Source organism: Trachinotus anak, unplaced genomic scaffold, assembly GCF_046630095.1.
Source record: "Trachinotus anak isolate AG129_WGS33_773 ecotype Australia unplaced genomic scaffold, CSIRO_AGI_Tana_v1 ptg000024l, whole genome shotgun sequence".
NCBI lineage: Eukaryota > Metazoa > Chordata > Actinopteri > Carangiformes > Carangidae > Trachinotus > Trachinotus anak.
Window position 1 is genome coordinate 18,210,218 of NW_027273875.1, and position 15,797 is coordinate 18,226,014.

Below are 15,797 nucleotides of genomic sequence, written 5' to 3' on the forward strand. Positions count from 1 at the left end.
GTCCCCCAGAATAAAAGTGCTTTATATAACATATTTTGTGCTCTGCAAGGCTTCCCAAAAGCCACTGATAAACTCTGGGTGGCTCCTAGAAGCCCCAAAATACAAATGCATTTCATAGCCTTCTTAGTGGTCTGCAAGGTACCCCTATGGCCCCTGACAGTCCCAAAAGGCCCCTGGAAAATATTAGTCCCAGAAAATATCCAGAAGGTTTGGGATTTCAGGAATCAGGATTGAAGCATCTCTCGTGGTCTGATATTTACATTTGTGGACATTTAGAGCTTATATAGATGCTTTTTACTTTAAAGAGAGATGGAACCATGTTGGAGAAAATAGATCTTTTTGCATTATAACAAGGAGAAAGTGGTTGTGGAGGCCTCTAGGGGCCAAATATAAATGCTGATTTTATGGACGACAAGTAAGATAGAGTTCTGAAAATGAACAAGAAGAATCTTGAGATTTGCAAAATCATATTCTGGTAGCAGTAGGTTGCTTAATCATTCAAAGGATAAATTTGATCCCTTGTTTCTTTACTGGCTTGTAGAGGGCACTCTGCTATAGGACATACACAAAAATGCCACGCCAAGCTCCTTCTGGGGCCCCAAGGTAACCACAACAAATACAACCAGTGTATATTTTAGGTTAAAGGGACAAAGTTGCAGGGGTTGGAGGTTTTTCAATATACACACAGAGAGGATGGTCTCCAATATCCTTTGACCTTACTGACTTCATTTGGTCACCAAAGCAGATAGAGGACTGAAACTTGAACTAGGAGATCCCTAAGACGTGTAAAATCATGTTATCCAGGAAGCAATTTGATTGCTACTACCATACGGGAAGTAGCTTTAGAAATAACAAAAGGCCTCCAACGTCTACAACCTGGTTTGGACATGTAATATAAGTGCTTCCTGAAAAGTTCAATTCAGACTAATGTGAAGATGTTGGGTCTATAGTGCAATGTTGGGTCTGATCCAATTTCCCTGTATAAAACCAACATTTCAGTAATAGTCCTTTTATTAAAAGGGGTTTATACATACATGATGGATTTCTACTGAGATATTGGTCAGACCCAACATTGCAGTATAAACCCAACAACTCTATATTCATTCCTTTATCACAAGTGGATTATACAGACATGATGGGTCTTTACTGAGATATTGAGTCAGATCCAACATCGCAGTATAGAACCAACATCTCCATATTAGACCCTATTTTCCACAGTTTTTTCCACAAAAGGGACTAATGTGAAGATGTTGGACAACATTGCAGTATAAAACCAACATGTCTTCATTAGGCGCTATTTCCCACAGTTTTCTGTCCACAAAAGGGACTAATATGGAGATGTTGGGTTTTTTCTGCATATCTAACACCGCAGTATAGATCCTACTTGCTGGTAATGTGCCCTATACAAGAGAAATTCGGGATGTTGGTTTAGACCCAACATCCCCACATTATATTGCTAAAACACCCAACTTTTACCTTTAAGATCCTTTATTTATTAATAATACTAAGTTGGCTAGAGAACGACTGAGACCTGTTTGGCCAAATATGGATGTATGGAGATACAGTCATGACAACTTTGTCTCACACGACAGGAAGTAATTTAAGTATGACTTCAGCATTCATGAGATTATTGAAGACCACTTTTTCAGTGTCTAAAGGCTAAAACACCCAACTTTTACCTTTGAGACCTTTTCAAAGACTTTATTAAACAAACATGAATTTACTCAAAAACTTAATGATAATGAATATGAGATAATAATAAGTAAACATTTACTTTGAACAGTTGAACAGTCACTTTTATTTTATTTCTTCCAATATGTCACGTAGCAAAGCCAGACCATAATGATGATCATGAAGAGGACTGCTAAAACAAAACCAACTTGACGAATAATCTCAAATGTATCCTGTCCAGTGCAGCACTACAAAAAGAAAACATCAGTCATTATGGCCATTGTTACACAGTGTAGTCATGAACAGGAAGTATAACACTTACCCCACACTCTCTTGTAGTGCAGCACTACAAAAAGAAGACATCAATCAGTCATTATGGCCATTGTTACAAACCGTAGTCATGAAAAAGTATAACACTTACCCCAGTATCTACAACAACAGTTGGTTGTGGTTCCTGGACAAGGTTTTCTTCTCCATGGTTCGGAGGAGGGGGCATATATTCAAGGTTCTAGAGTATAAAATAGTTTTAATTTTCAAGTTACACAATCAGTCTAATAAATACAACACATTTCATCAAAAAATGAGTAACTTGAGATGTTGGCTTTATGAAGCCATAATGAAGATCACAGCGAGGCATAATGACATACTTGGATTGGCGGGCTGCAGATTCAGGTTGCACTGCCTGGGTTTCACTGTAAAATATAAGGGTTACAGTTAGGGCAGGACTGTATATGGGAACATACATGTTAAACATGGTGCAAAAAAACCGGTCTGTTACAACATATTAGACCTCCTCACACCAGTTTGGCTGAGAGAGAGAGTGAGGGGTATCCTCTTAGCCCCGAGACCCCATACATACATCCTCATGAACATCATCAGAGTCACTTTAATGATGAATGAGGGATTAAGAGTTTACTAATTAAAATATCTCAGAAGAAAAGTGTGGTTTAGGAGCTTTTTTGAAGTATTCAGGTGTAAAATGAAATTGCAGATTTACTGTGTGTGTATGTTTCTTTTAAAATGTTAATAAATGTATCTGTTTGGGTAAAGATGTGTGTGATGTGTGTCCTTAGTCATCCAGGTCATGTTAAAGCAAAGGCTCACCTAAAGTCTGACGGCAACTGGACTGTTTGAAAATCTTGAGTAAAGTTATGAGTTTTCAGAAAATACAGATTTAGCATCATTAGTCACATATCTGAGTATTAAAAATATTTGAAGGGTGATGAGCTGATGTAAACTCAATGGCTACATAACTATAATTAAAAATATTATTTACATGTCATATGGTGTCGATTAAAAGAATGTGAGATTGTTTAAAATGCCCTTTCTCTTGTGATATAAAGAAAATAAAGCCTACAAATATCACAACTTTCAACACATTTCTTTGAAAAGGTTCCACAAAATCAGGCATTTTAAGCTACAACAATCACAAAAGCCCACTAACATCCTAGGGGAGTGGTAATAAATACACAAAGTATGTATAAAATAAAGTATAAAATATTCCAAAGCATATTCTGTCAATGATGTAATACATTTTTTATTGATTATGTCAAATAAGATCTATTTGACCCATGTTAAATATGCAGAGACAGCCTTACAGTAAGTTGGGTTCATAATTGCCACAGCTCCATAATATTAAAGTAGTGTGCTACTTAATAGCAGAATACATTGTATCAGACTTTTTACAAGTTTTAATCTTTTACTGCAAAAGTGGGTCCTCAGTTATTACTATACAGAGAAAATGGACAGATTCACTTGTGGAACTTTTACATCCACCTCCACCAATCGGAGCTCAGAGATTTCCAAATAAAATAAAACTTTATCTACTAAAGAGACCAAAGTGGGCCACAAATCCCCATCTGAACAGCATTTTAGCAAGCAAAAGAGTAAAAGGGTGGTGTAATTGCACAGCATTACAGCAACATAACAGAAAAAGGAAACAGAAAGTCCCTTTATTAAAAGGGGTTTGTACATACATGATGGATTTCTATTGAGATAATGGTCAGACCCAACATTGCATTTCAATGTTGGGTCTGACCCAATTTCCCTATATTGGCCAAGTTATGTGCCTGAAACTGTTGAAAAAATGAGAATGTAGCGACCCCTCATGGGCAGACTGAGAGGGTTCAAACCACCACCTGACTGGTCCACACGGAGTGCAGAATCACTGAAAAAAATTTTCAGCCTTCTAGCTTTAGAGGAAAAAATGTTTCTCTGGTTGAGCCAAGAAAGGTCCAGGCCCTTAGACCTATACACCCTTAGACCATCTGTAGGTGTTGGTGCTGGATTAGCTTGTTAAGTGAACCCTTGGGGCTACATCCACCAAAATTTATACACCTTATCTAGGCCCCCCAAGGACCATGTCCTGTGAATTTCAGCTTTCTATGTACCAGGGCAAAGGAGCTGGGGGGCCCATGTAGCATCCAGTATATTCTTAGGTTGAAGTGACAAAGATGCATAACTCTCGGGTTATATTGTTTTAATTTCCTGTTTTGTTGGACACACTATAGGTACTTGTATCATAGTTACTTGTGTTTACTAACACCTCAGCTTCACAGTAAAAACTGTGAGTTGATAAACCCGTATTTGATTGAACAGAATTCAGTACTACATTATATTAATCTGTCTGTTGGTATAATTTAGGAAAAATAAGACTTGTCTCACTTCTTAGGCCTCAGCCAGTCGGCTGGTCACCTGTGGTGATTCTAGGCCTCTTTAACCGCATACTATCGTGTAACTGAATATAATATATATAAATACATTTATTTATATATTGATCTTTACAGTATTGAGCATCGAGCCACCATGGTTAAAAATTACTGCTTCATTACTGCTTCAGGATCCAAATGAGGACACAGGAAGAACAGATCAAGTCTTTGACAATAGGCCTCAAATTAAATAGATGTAAAACCCAACAACTCTTCTCAAGACCTTTGATACTTTGGAGTCATGCTTACCTTCTCAAAAATGTCATGCTCCTCCCCCCAACAGGTGGCCCTCACGATCTCTAGATTAAGGTTGGATGCATTTTATGGCCTTGTGAATGGCCAGGATAACCAAGGGCCCCACATTGGGGACCCTCATGACCCCCCAAGCACCTTGAAAGAACTGACACTGGAAATACAAGGCAGATTCTCTGGATTCTAGATAGGAGTATCTCTGGTGTAGGAGCTGGATGTTTTAGCATTACTATACTGAGAAAGTGGTCTGTAAGCCAAGAGAACAACAAATGCTTACCCCCTTTTCTGGGGTCTTAATTGGAAAAATAAAACAACATTTTTACTTCCCTGCATCATTAGTGGGAGTATATGAAAACTACCTTCCTCTTCTTGTTCTTGTTGAACATAGAAAACACAGTATAGGGCTTTTGGACCAATCTTTACTTTGAATCTTTTCACGATTAGAAAAGCAGATAGAGAAAAACAGATTTTAAAAAAACTCTTTAGCTAAACCCTGTAAACATTTAAATGCTAGGATTCCTGGACTTATGAATTGGGGAAAATAAATTCCACTATTTTGCAAGTTGAACAGTTTAATTGAACATCAAATTCAATGAACGCTGTAAGGACTGAACATTTTAATACAAGTGCATAATTTTCCCCTTTTCTGAATGTTTTGAACAGTTTCTATTTCCTCCTGCCTTCTCATTTCTTCCCCTGTCATTCTTGAAATTTCCTTCTCTTAAAAGGCATCTTCCAGGTTTGTGCTGCTCCACTTGATCCTTCTTCACTTTCCCTCTCACTCTTCTCCAAATGCTCCTCTTTTATCTTTCTCCTTTACACTTCTTTAACCCTACTCCACCGCATCACCATAGGCTCTTCTTAAATCTTTGTTTCTCTCTTCTTTCCTTTTTCACTCTTACCCTCCATCTTCTCCAAAGACTTCTCTTTTATCTTTCTCTTTTGCACTTCTTTAACCCTACTCCTCGTAATCACCACAGGCTCCTCTTGAATCTTTGTTTCTCTCTTCTTTCCTTTTTCACTCTCACTCTCCATCTTCTCCAAAGACTTCTCTTGAATCTTTGTTTCTCTTTTCTTTCCTTTTTCACTCTTACCCTCCATCTTCTCCAAAGACTTCTCTTGAATCTTTGTTTCTCTCTTCTTTCCTTCTTCATCTTCACTCTCTTCACTGTCCATCTTCTCCAAAGTCTCTTCCCTTCCCTATTCCTGTATCTTTTCCTCTGTCTTTTGTCCTTCTTCACCATCACTGTCCATCTGCTCCAAAGACTTTTCCTGTATCTTTTCCTCTGTCTTTTGTCCTTCTTCACCATCACTGTCCATCTTCTCCAAAGTCTCTTCCTGTGTCTCTTTCTCTGTCTTTTGTCCTTTATTTATCTTATCTTCTTTCTTATTTCTGTCTTCACCTTCAGTCTTTGACTTCTCCAAAGAGCCCTCATCCACTTCACCTTCTTTTTCTTGTCCTTCATATCCTCCCCCCCTTTCTTCAGACAGGCTCTTGTGCAATGCTGTGTCTCTCACTGAGACTTCATTCTCCAACAGCCAGTCCTTGCACACTGTTTCCACCATGGATCCTTTATGTTAAGTAAATAGTGATTGGTTACCATTGAAAACTGTATCAGTATTCATCCTTTGCACTGTACTATGTATTTACCTGAGGGAATCATCTGCCCAACTGTGGATCCAGCCTGGTGTTTAATGTTGTCACCTTAAAAGTGTATAATAAATACATAAATAAATACATGCAACTTTTCTTGTCCAGGCTCTATTAATCCACTTTGTCATATTTTCCCATAATTACCAGATATTGGCATGGTGACTTCAAAGAGAGATGACTGATGGAAAATTTTCCATTTCATCATATTGACTTGGTCACACACAGTTTTTGTTGAGTGAGTTTTCAAAATCTTTGCTGTGTTTGGGCTTACAAAAGTCTGCTGCATCTAAAAAAGAAAAAGAAATAAGATGTGAAAATATATTGTAGGTCATGTAGCTCGTTTGGCTCGGATGTTCAAGTGTGTTTTAGAGTGCAGTGCTCTTACACCAGGAAGGACTTTGACTGGCACCTTGTCTTTCTGTAGAAAAGATCAAAGCATGTTGTAAACACTTTAGAAAGCCACTAATTATTAACACAAATTGAGCAGATCTACTTCACAGTCAAAAGTTATCATTTAGATTTGTTGGCCCTACAGAAACCCATTTTATCACCTACACACAATGGCAAAGATCCAACATCTATGTAAGAGTCCCTTTATTGTAAAGAATGGACCTGATTTCTAAACAAGTCTGTTTACTGACTATACATGAGTAACAGTTTTTCTTGTTTGTGTTATATGTGGTATATGGTGGTACATGTTGACATTATACTTACTACAGGTGTCTTGAGAATGACAGCACTCAGTGAAACCATGGCTGCATTCAGATTTAGGTCTGGAACCTGAATGGCTCATCAATGCTTGTGTATCTTGTTAATTTAACAATATGAATTAAAGAACAAATAAAATGGACAAGTGTGGGTTTTAAAAGCCAAGATTCAAGTTTTTATTTTGCTAATGTGGTGAAACTTTAGCTTTTTGTGATTTGATTATTGCCTATTTGATGTTTTATGAAAGACAAAGATAGTTTGTTCATTTGGACTGAAAGCTTTTAGTATCTTCAAAAGCATTTACACTGATAATGACTCACCTCTCTTTGCAGGACAGGGCTCTCAGACCTCTTTCTTTTGGCCACCTTGTGAACCCTTCGTATGACCTGTTCCTCCTTTTCTTCAGAATCATCCTCCGATTCCTGCTGTATGGGTTTCCATTCATCAGCAGAGCCATCACCTTCAGGCGAACTCAACCACTGTTCTTAGGTAACATAAGATTCATTTCAATGATTTTGAATTGAAAGCTAGTAGAATGTGGGGAAGCACTGAATCTAATTATTACTCTCACCTCTCTTTTCTGGAAAGTATATGCAACCTCCCTTTTATAAGTCCCATCCTGTTTAACAGAGATCACCATTTGTTTTTTAAAAAAAATTTCAAAATAATATTAAAAGCTTTGTAATATGTGGAAGTACTGAAAACTGTCAAAACTCACCGTTTGTTGGTTCAAAGGCACAGATACCCCTTTCTCACGCAGCTGGTAAGGTCTTTTTGGCACGTTCCTTGTCCTCTTCAGGATCATGTTCTGTTTCAGCATCATCCTCATCAGATGAGCTCATCATCTTTTTTTAGGAAAAATAAAGTATATTAAGCTAATTTTAGAATGATGTATTTTAATTTGCGTGTGGAAACACTGCAGCTACTCACATGTCTCACCTGCTGATCTGACGGCACAAGAGTCTTGTTGCTGTTCACCTGGTGCAGCTTCAGCCTTTTTCTCACAGGCTTCTCTTGGCCCAATGGTTCCTGCTCCTCCTCTTCAAACCCTTGATTGTCTTCAATTTGTGCAGCTTCTTTGTCCTCCCTTTCATCCTCTGAAGAAGCAGTGGTCATGGTGTTGTCTTTCTTGTGTTTCTCTCTGTGTTTCCTTTTCTTTGCTGCATATGTAGAAATTGCCATCATTGACAATCCTCTGCTCTGGAGTGTGACCTCTGCTGGGTCCTCCGCTGTGCAAAGAAATGGATGAAATGAATAAAAGTTGATGGATACTACGATAAAAAATAGGTTTGGAATTGATTTCTATTCTTTAAAAAACCTTGATAAAATCTTTTGGCTGTGTTTGCATCTTGACACATGAAAGTGGCCACTTTCTGGTAGGTTTTATGGCCCAACTGCCACTTGGCCTGGAGGAATGAATTTAAAAAAGAAATACATACAAGTGCAAAATTAATTAACTTTTCATGACACCTAATTGTTTTTAATAAAAAAAACATGAGAAGTTATCTTACATAAGTGGCAACAGAGGAGCGCAGCATGTTGAAAGTTGGGGCTGTCCCCAAGCCCATCCCCTCCCAGGCCTCCTTGAAATATTCAGACAGCTTCAGCAGGACGCCTCCACTGGTCGTGTGAAAGAAGGTAGAAGCCTTTTCATCTCCTTCAATTCTGCATCAAAGCAGGTTGTAACGCCGCAACCAGGAATATTCACTTGGATTGAGGGGTACAGCTGCTTCACCAAAGTACCTTTGTGTCTTGTGCTGTCCAACCTAATAATTCAGAAAAGATGACTTTTCACTCTGACCAACTCAATCAATCTTTATTTGTATAGTGCCAAATCACAACAAAGTCATCTCAAGGCACTTTACACATAGAGCAGGTCTAGACTCTTCAGGTTTCATTTAAAGAGACCCAACATTCCCACATGAGCAGCACTTGGCGACAGTGGCAAGAAAAAAACTCCCTTTTAAAGGTAAGAAAGCTAAGAACCAGAACCAGGCTCAGAGTGGGAGAACATCTGCCTCAACCGGTTGGTAGAGAGGAGAGAGAGGAAGGAGAGGAGACAGAAGCACATTGAAAAACAACATTGAAGTTAGAAGGTTCAGGACAGGAATCTATACACCAACGTCTACAGCCCCAGATTACCTGTCAGACGAGAAAGCACAGGTTATCAAATGCATTAATAGTACATGAATGTTAATGGATATAGATGGACGGATAGAGAGAGAGAGGGAGGAGGAGAGAGGAGCTCAGTGCGTCATGGGAGTCCCCCAGCAGTCTAAGCCTATAGCAGCATAAACTGGAGCTGGAGCCCTAACTATAAGCTTTATCACAAAGGAAAGTTTGAAGCTACTCTTAAATGTAGAGAGGGCGTCTGCCCCTTGTACCCAAACTGGTAGATGGTTCCACAGGAGAGGACCCTGATAACTGAAGGCTCTGCCTCCCATTCTACTTTTAGAGATACTCTTGTGTCCTTTCAGTTTTTGCAATAAGAGATACTGAAGAGTACGGTTTAGACCTGCTCTATGTGTAAAGTGCCTTGAGATGACTTTGTTGTGATTTGGCGCTATATAAATAAAGATTGATTGATTGACTGAATAATGTTTGCACTTACACGGATGATGCGGGCACCCTGCTTAGTCTTTTCTGCTGCCTTGACCTCCTTTGTGGTCATGTTGATCACAACACCCTTTCGGTGGCCAGTTGTTGCAATAATATATCCACCCAACAGTCCAAAAAACTCTTTCAGACGTGCTCGATCCTCTGGATGCTTCTCAAGGTCAACTGTAAAAGCAGAGGACGGACATTGTATGCATTAACTTGCAATCATGATGTTCTTTACCTAAGGACCACACATTGGCCACACAAAAGCAGCAAAGCACAATATTATACTATGGAAATTGGTAGACATCAAATCCACCAGACCAGCCCATATATAAAAACCCAGTTTGTAGATGTAATGTAAAATCTGCAGAACAGTATCTTAACCCAAAGTTTGAGTCTGGAGTCTGGAGTCTGTAACATTAAATAAACCTTATTTTTACAAATCTGAAACTTATGCTGAGCAACGATCCATACCCAGTACTGCAGTGATCTTCTTCGGAGCCTCATCTATAAAGCATGCATGCTTCTGTGCCCTGACCAGTCTCTCTGAAATTTCAAATAGCATTTATTATATGCATGTTCTCTGCTTTTAATGATGTGATGTTAATGTTTGGAGGTGGAGTTTTGAATGTTAAACTTACCAGATTTACTTCGCCTCACACTGAGCTGGTGCCCGACCACTTCCCGGCCAATATCTCTGATCCGCGCCCTCAGCTCTACCAAGATGGAGTTGATTTTTTTTGTTCCCAGTCTGACAGCTGGTGGTGACATGTTTGAAATGTATTTCATAAAGGCCACAGCATCCATCAAATAGCTTCTCTGGGTTGTTGGTTTGAACCCTTTTTCTTGAAGGACTGCAACAAAATTTGAAAGACAAAAATACAAATAAAGTCATGTCCTCTACCCTTCGATACACTGATGCTTCTTACAGTGTAAGGCAAGGCAAGGCATTGAAAGGAATTGTTTTTTAACCTGGATTTAAAAATGTTCATATTTCCTGATTTAATTGAAGGAAATTTTGGTTAATCCAATTTGTTACTTGCTGTAAACAGTGACACAATGACTGTATTGGACTGTAGTCATCTGGGAACAGTGCTAGATATATCTGCGTGTCATCTGCATAACTGTGGTAGTCAACATTAGAGTTCTGCAGAATTTGACACAAAGGCAGCATATATAGACTGAACAGAAGGGGTCCAAGAACTGAACCCTGAGGAACTCCACATGTCATAGCCACTCGATCAGATTCATAACTTCCAGTGGTCCCAAAATAACTCCACTCCTCCAAGTAGGACCTGAACCATTCTGGGACTGTTCCGCTGAGTCCTGCCCAAGTTTCCAACCTGTTCAACAGTATACTGTGATCCACAGTGTCAAATGCAGCACTGAGATCCAACAGGACCAGAACTGACACCTTGCCTGACTCAGTGTTCAACCTTATGTCATTTAACACTCTAATAAGAGCTGTTTCTGTACTGTGGTGAGGTTGGAAGCCTGATTGAAATTTGTCAAAAAGTCCACTGGAGTTCAAGAAATTGCTGAGTTAAGTGTAGTACTTACCCACGGATTCTAGCATGGTTACACAGGAAAAGAAGGTTAACATTTGGGATTGCTGAGTCTGCCATGTACTGTAGAAAATCGAGAACATGTTTGGCTCGCTGCTTGGCATTTTCAGAAGTTTTCCTACTGGGGTTGGCACCTTCTGTGTGACCCCTAAATTCCTTGACCAATCTTACTGAAGAGGAAAGAATATAAAGCAAATCAAATATGTTTGCATGGTCTTCTTTCTTAAATCATTGACCTCAGATGTCTTTACAATCTGCACATTAAAACAACATCTCCTATCTTTCAAGTTCAATACTAGTACAGTGACTATGATATGAGGGTATCTTCACCATAGCGAGGGGCTTTGCTGGGGGAAAATGGTGCATGTCTGCGATGTTTTGCTGCCTGAAAAAAGCACATGAAGAAGATTTTTTGTAATCAAGAGTTTCTGAAAAAATTAGTCACATTTAAGAAGTACACCACAGGAATAACTCAACACTCACAGTTGCACGCACTGTTGAACAATGAAGCTGCTTGAGCTCATCGTTTCTCTCAATTTCAATCTGGAGCAGGTCCTTCACAACCTTTAGTTCAGCAGAGAGAAACTGGCAGTTCCTGCACCCAGGATCAGGGTTCCTCAGGACAGGACGCCTTCTTCCTCGCTTGGCCTGTTGGTAAGCTGTTCCGGCTGGGGTAAGATTAATCGGGGATAACACTGATGTGAAGCAGGAAGCCTGGCTGGTTGAGGGAGAAGGATCCTGCATAGCTGGTGTGTCTGGGTCACAAGAAGCCTGGCTGGTTGAGGGAGAAGGATCCTGCATAGCTGGTGTGTCTGGGTCGCAAGAAGCCTGGCTGGTTGAGGGAGAAGGATCCTGCATAGCTGGTGTGTCTGGGTCACAAGAAGCCTGGCTGGCAAGGGGAGTACTAAACATGGGGACCGAAAGAGGAGGCACAATGGCAGAAGCTGCAGCATGGGAAGCAGCTTGTGATCTGGCCTCTATCACCCTCCTGACACCCTCTTCAATTGCTGTATCATCCACTTCATCAAGATGCGAGACCATTGGTGGTGTGGGTTTTGATGCACGTAGGAGGGCCAGTTCTCTCGCAATGTATCTGTCCTTAGCTTTTTGGATGTAAAGTGTAACCATTGGCTTCTGCAAAAAAAAGCAGAATGTACATTTAGTAAATCATTTCATTACGTCTGAAAAAGTTGCATTACTAATATCTCATTACCTTTAGCATCGTGCATGTATTTAACCAGCAATATTGTTTCTGTGGGATGTGTAGCACTAAATAAATACAGCATTTCTGAACCTATATCAACCACACAAGGATCAAATGAAGACCACAGACCCACCACACAGCAAGGAAGAACAAGAAGCACTACAAGGACCAAAGTTGCTGGGCTTAAGATCTAGACCTGACTCAACAACACACATATATCACACAGAGGGACTACCTTCAGGCTGTGGATCCTTTGCAGATGCTTGTCGAGTCGGTTAATATATTTAGACTGGCAGGAACGCACTGGGCAGTCCAGATTTACATTAAAACTGTAGAAGCAAGAAGAGTCTTTGATTCGAGTCTTTGAAGTGTGGAAGTGAAATGAAACAAAGTACTAAGAAAATATGCAGACATTTCTTTGTAACATGTGTAACCACTTAACACTTAAAAATGTTAAAAATATATGAGATTTGCTAATACAGACTATTCATGACCTGCCTCGCATCTATTTTTAAAATCAGTTGTAGCCTTATACATCACAGACCAATATTTACATTTGCATTACATTACTTGTTACTGAAAAAGTACTTTTTTTGTGTAACAACGGCCAAAATGACTGATTGATGTTTTCTTTTTGTAGTGCTGCACTGGACAGGATACATTTGAGATTATTCTTCAAGTAGGTTTTGTTTTAGCAGCCCTCTTCATGATCACCATTATGGTCTGGCTTGGCTACATGATGTTTTGGAAGAAATAAAATAAAAGTGATGTTCATCTGTTCAAAGTAAATGTTTACTCATTATCATCTCATACTCATTATCATTAAGTTTTTGAGTAAGAATTCATGTTTGTTTTAAAGTCTTTGAAAGGGTCTCAAAGGTAAAAGTTGGGTATTTTAGCCTTTAGATACCGAAAAAGTGGTCTTCAATAATTTCATGAATGCTGGAGTCATATTTAAGTTACTTCCTGTTGTGTGAGACAAAGCTGTCATGACTGTATCTCCATACATCCATATTTGGCCAAACAGGTCTCAGTCGTTCTCTAGCCGACTTAATATTTTTAATAAATAAAGGGTCTCAAAGGTAAAAGTTGGGTGTTATAGCAATAAAATGTGGGGATGTAGGGTCTAACAACCAACATCCCGAATTTCTCTTGTATAGGGCACATTACCAGCAAGTAGGATCTATACTGCGGTATTGGATCTGAAAAAAGTACTTTTATTACAATGATTTTTTAAAAGCAACAACTCACTATACAACACTGATTAACAATATTATTTTGGACCCTATTTCATTGATAGTGAAAAAGCACCATAAGAAGCCTCTTTAAGAGCATCCTTAAGAGAAAACAGGACACTTACTGTCGATGTGAAAACTTGCTCAGAAGACTCAACTCTGTTTTGTTGAGCACCTTTTCTGTGCCTCTCAGGTGTTGGACTATATCGGCATACAGTTCCCCACATATTGGACACTTGTGCTTACTCCTCACAGACTGCTTGCTTGGAGGGCTGCAGTCAGAAGAGTCCTGCTGCTGTGGTCCTGCTGTCTGAGGCTCCTCATCAGGTTCCTGTACATGGACACAAAAATACTGCTCATAAAAGCCCAATAGTAGATATTGGTGAACTGATTACACAGATAATCTGTGACCTGTTTCCATCATACCCTATGATATGTGCCATACAAAAACAACAAGCAGTCCTTCATTGCCCAGACTGCACAGATATCCAACATGTAAGTATTTTTGGATTTTACCTGATTGCTGGTTGCTGCAACACCTGCGTCCATGATTCCTCCTGAACTTACGCTCTCTTCATGCCCTTCATGCACAGAGGAGATGGGTCTGCTCCAGTGTGTCAGTGATGTAGTGGATTTATATGAACTTGCCGCGAAGTATCATCTGCTTTGTTTTTTAAAAAACGAAAAAATTAAAGATTTCAGCTTTTCTCCAGGTAAGAGTCAAGTTCTGGTTTGTAGCCCACTTTCTGTTTCCTTTTTCTGTTATGTTGCTGTAATGATGCACAATTACACCACCCTTTTACTCTTTTGCTTGCTAAAATGCTGTTCAGATGTGAATTTGTGGCCCACTTTGGTCTCTTTTGTAGATAAAGTTTTATTTTATTTGGAAATCTCTGAGCTCCGATTGGTGGAGGTGGAGGTAAAAGTTCCGCAAGTGAATCTGTCCATTTTCTCTGTATAGTAATAACTGAGGACCCACTTTTGCAGTAAAAGATTAAAACTCGTAAAAAATCTGATACAATGTATTCTGCTATTAAGTAGCACACTACTTTAATATTATAGAGCTGTGGCAATTATGAACCCAACTTACTGTAAAGCTGTCTCTACATATTTAACATAGGTCAAATAGATCTTATTTGATATAATCAATAAAAAATGTATTACATCATTGACAGAATATGCTTTGGAATATTTTATATACTTTGTGTATTTACTGCAATCTCACATTCTTTTAATCGACACCATATGACATGTAAATAATATTTTTAATTATAGTTATGTAGACATTGAGTTTACATCAGCTCATGACCCTTCAAATATTTTTAATACTCAGATATGTGACTAATGATGCTAAATCTGTATTTTCTGAAAACTCATAACTTTACTCAAGATTTTCAAACAGTCCAGTTGCCTTCAGACTTTAGATGAGCCTTTGCTTTAACATGACCTGGATGACTAAGGACAAACATCACACACATCTTTACCCAAACAGATACATTTATTAACATTTTAAAAGAAACATACACACACAGTAAATCTGTGTTTTCATTTTACACCTGAATACTTCAAAAAAAGCTCCAAAACCACACGTTTCTTCTGAGATATTTTAATTAGTAAACTCTTTATCCCTCATTCATCGTGAAAGTGACTCTGATGATGTTCATGAGGATGTATGTATGGGGTCTTGGGGCTAAGAGGATACCTCTCACTCTCTCTCTCTCAGCCAAACTGGTGTGAGGAGGTCTAATATATTGTAACAGACCAGTTTTTTTGCACCATGTTTAACATGTATGTTCCCATATACAGTCCTGCCCTAACTGTAACCCTTATATTTTACAGTGAAACCCAGGCAGTGCAACCTGAATCTGCAGCCCACCAATCCAAGTACGTCGTTATGCTTGTGCATCAACATTGCTGTCTCCCAGGATATTTCACCGGGTTATGGACTTTTGCCATGATGATATCTTACCCCAGAACCAGCTTGTTCTCTAAAAATAACATCTGACTATAATTACTATTATGAAGCTAGAGATAGAAGTGTGTCTCTTAACTGTGAGTTCACCCTTGATTCTGAGGATTTGGAAAATTTGGACAAACAGCAGAACATTGTGCCACCAAACAGGCAGGAAGATGACAAACTTATACTCTGGTATACTCCAAGTATCATTCATAATAATTTATATGTATATTTTGATTTTC

General features: G+C 39.0%; 2 long non-coding RNA genes across 2 annotated transcripts; both read right to left on the reverse strand.

Moving 5' to 3' along the window:
• Positions 1-7,644: 7,644 nt before the first annotated feature.
• LOC139608103 (uncharacterized) lies at positions 7,645-9,149 on the reverse strand. Its single transcript, XR_011684951.1, has 3 exons — positions 8,505-9,149; positions 8,312-8,399; positions 7,645-8,222 (listed from the first exon to the last, which is right to left on the reverse strand). It is a non-coding gene; the product is annotated as an uncharacterized lncRNA (long non-coding RNA).
• Positions 9,150-9,156: 7 nt separating this feature from the next.
• On the reverse strand, positions 9,157-14,690 carry LOC139608104 (uncharacterized). The gene is made up of 3 exons (XR_011684952.1): positions 13,942-14,690; positions 10,236-13,901; positions 9,157-10,140 (listed from the first exon to the last, which is right to left on the reverse strand). It is a non-coding gene; the product is annotated as an uncharacterized lncRNA (long non-coding RNA).
• Positions 14,691-15,797: the final 1,107 nt, after the last annotated feature.